This window comes from Orycteropus afer, unplaced genomic scaffold (genome assembly GCF_000298275.1).
Source record: "Orycteropus afer afer isolate SDZICR_OR568_19922 unplaced genomic scaffold, OryAfe1.0 scaffold00540, whole genome shotgun sequence".
NCBI classification, from domain to species: Eukaryota; Metazoa; Chordata; class Mammalia; order Tubulidentata; family Orycteropodidae; genus Orycteropus; species Orycteropus afer.
Genome location: NW_006922127.1, coordinates 882,993 through 886,237, shown reverse-complemented (window position 1 = coordinate 886,237; position 3,245 = coordinate 882,993). Strand labels below are relative to the sequence as shown.

Here is a 3,245-nt window from a genome sequence, read left to right as displayed (position 1 = left end):
CGGCAGCGGTTGTTACTGCCTCTCCGCCACCTCCACCCCGGCCTATCTCCCGGCTGGCGGCGTCGGCAGGGAGGGGGACGGTAGTTGTAGACACCCGCCCCTGCCTCAGAGAAGGAGAATGGGAGTGGAACATTGGACAAAATACATTTTATAATCTCTGCATCATGACTTTTAGTTCCCTGGTTATTGCAGTCTCACTGTGGGAAGTTCATGTTGAAAGACTGAAGCAGTTCATGAGCAAATATGATCACATTTCTCCACCAAGTTCTCAGCCTAATACGGAGAATCCCTTGCTGTCAACCTAATGAAGCATTCAAAGAAAACATATGAACTCTTTCCAAGATGAACTTGAAGATTCCATAAAAGTGCAGAAAGCCAGAGGCGTAGAGCCAAAGACTTGTTTGAGAAAAATGAGAGAGAACTATTTGGAAACCTTTGGGTACAGAGAAGAGGGTGATTCCAAACCCACATACAGAATGTCTAATCAAACACTCCCATCTGAAACCATTCAGACTCACCCAAGGTCATACAATGTTCCACAAATATTGGAAAACCGCTTACCTCAGCGGCTACCAGTTCATGACGGCAGACTGAGATTAGACTCTCCAGGCTCCTGTCAACTCGTGAGGGACCGTACCTCAGAAAAAGCAGTACCCCTGCACCACAGTCAGCAAGAATATAACTGTGGCTCGCACAGTGGAGAATATGGAATTTACAAGCACTTCTCCTCAGAAAACAGTACCAGTGCCTAGCAAGCCAGTCATAAACATACACCAGGAGAGAAAAAGGCAGAAAAAAAGCAAAGGAGGAGAGGTCCAAGCATAAGGAGAAGAAAAGTTGTGAGGCAATGGATTTAGACAAACACCAGAGCGTTCCAAGAAAGAAAACAGAGGTGGAAAGTCAGTGTCAGTACAGAAGAGCTTAAGAATCAGAAGGAGAAGAAAAGTCGAGATATATCCTCTAAGAAAGAGGAACGTAAGTGTAGAAAAGAAAAAAAAGGATCAAGGCCAAGAAAGGACAGAGGAGGAAATGCTGTGGGACCAGTCTATCCTTGGGTTTTGAAGCTATTTAGTTGGTTCTCCTGAGATTGAATTGAACACAATAGTTGAAGTTCGTGTTCTTAGCACTTCTCATATATGAACAGGTACTTTAATTTCTAACAAAGACCAGCTGAATGGAAAGTGGTGTGCTTATTCTCCAACACAAAATTACTTTGCCTTACTTTCTAAAAGCATCATTACATTTTTCTTACATATAATGTAATTTTCCTTAATGAGAATGCCTCTGCTTCTCATTCATCAAATTGCTGTGATAGTGAAGTTATAACTCCCTTGGGAGATGATTTGTTTTTAAAATGGAGGCTTTGCAGAACCATTTTCTTGGTTGGGTTTGCTTTGTTTTTAGTGAGATAGTTTTATGTTTGTTGGTTTTCTCGATAAAGCAATTTAGATTAATTATTTTCTTTGTTCTAATTTGCAGTGTGTTTTCTAGGTTGGAAATTGGAAAACGAAATACATTATAATAAGCTTAGATTAAATATGGTTCTAAAAGTTTTAAAGAGTCCTAATGCACAATCAGCTTACATTCTGGTAATGTTTATAATAAAATGTTCTAATTTCCACATTAAAAAAAAAAATACAGCATTAGTTTTAAATGCTTGCTTCTGTAAATAGCATATCCACTTTCCCCAGACCTCATGAGTTAGGCAAATGCATCAACCGTTTCATAGCTGAGTGTCTTCTCTCTCTACCCCAATTTGCCAAGTACAGAGAGGGATGAATGACAGTTTACATAACATGTGTTGCCACTGACAGATGCTCACTGGAATGTCTTTTCTGTTTTGTTTTCTTTTGTTTGAGATGAACTGGGCAGTCTGGACGATGTCCTGTTTTACTATATTTATCTGGTCTCGTCTGATATCTGTGTCCACTGGCTAATGTAGAGTGCTGAGAGAGATTGCTGGGGCAGAAAGACAAGAGACATAGTCTCTGTATTTTTAAAAAGCTACATGCCATCACACTTTACCTTAAAAATCTAATGCTCAGTATCGGAGCAGTTTAATTTGAAAATCAGGTTTTACTGTGCTATGGAAAATATCCTGATATTTTAATAAATGCATTTAATTAAGTGTCCACCTGCTTTGGGACTTTAAATGAAGCAAGTCAATAGATGTTGTACTCTAACTCAAGGAGCCTGTATTTACTTTTTACTTTTTATTAGCATTTATTTCTTAACATCAAGACACTCCTTGTTGCCCTCAAAAGACAGAGTTGGTCAAGTTAACCCAAATTTGGGTTTGAATGTTCCTACTGCTGAGTCAATTCCGACTCACAGCACCCTTAGAGGACAGAGTGGAACTGCCCCACAGGGTTTCCTAGGCTGTCAATCTTTATGGAAGCAAAGCCCAAGCCAAACCAACTGTGTGGAGTTTGATTCCAACTCATAGCGCCCCTAGAGGACAGAGTGGAACTGCGCCAGAGGGTCTCCAAGGCTGTCAATCATTGTAGAAGCAAAGCCCAAACTAAACTTACTGCTGTGGTGTTGATTCTGACTCACAGCGCCCCTAGAGGACAGAGTGGAACTGCAGCACTGAGTCCCCAAGGCTGTCAGTCTTTGCAGAAGCAAACTGCCTCATCTTTATCCCTAGGAGCAGCTGGTGGGTTTGAACCACTGACCTTTGGCTTTGCCACTGCAGCACCAGAGCTCCTTGTTTCAGCATAACTGATTATAATCCTTAAACCATGTTCTCTGGAGGGTAGCTATAACACACTATTCTTGACAGCCTTAAAGCAACTAGTGAAAGAGCAAACAGACTGGTTCCAGGTGACAAGGAGGTTGGAAGAGATGTAATGTTTGTTTGTACGTGATGAGATCCGCATTTTTCTGAAATAAGGAGCTTTGTGAGAGAGGTGCTACGGCTAGTATTTACAATAACTTTTCATAAACATCCCCACATTCCAGGCCCCAGACAAAAGGCATGAGTCATGTCACAGTGGGGCTGTACCCAGGGAGGTGGCCCTGTGAGGATTACTTCCCTAATGCCTGAGAATGGCCCCAGGGGGTTCTGGAGGAAGCTGATAATAGGGCATTTCGCTTGAGTATCACCAGCACAGATCTGGGTTTTGATCCACAGTGTTTCCTTAGCTAAAAATGTCCCTTGGCTTGGTGTTTTAAGAGATCAGGATTGGAAAGACTGAACACTTGGGAAAAAAACAACACAGATGATTGCAGGTGCCTTCGTTTGT

The 3,245-nt window shown here is 41.7% G+C and overlaps 1 pseudogene; it reads left to right on the top strand.

The window, feature by feature from the left end:
• The first annotated feature begins 304 nt into the window (after positions 1-304).
• Positions 305-1,062, top strand: LOC103209882 (annotated as a pseudogene).
• Positions 1,063-3,245: the final 2,183 nt, after the last annotated feature.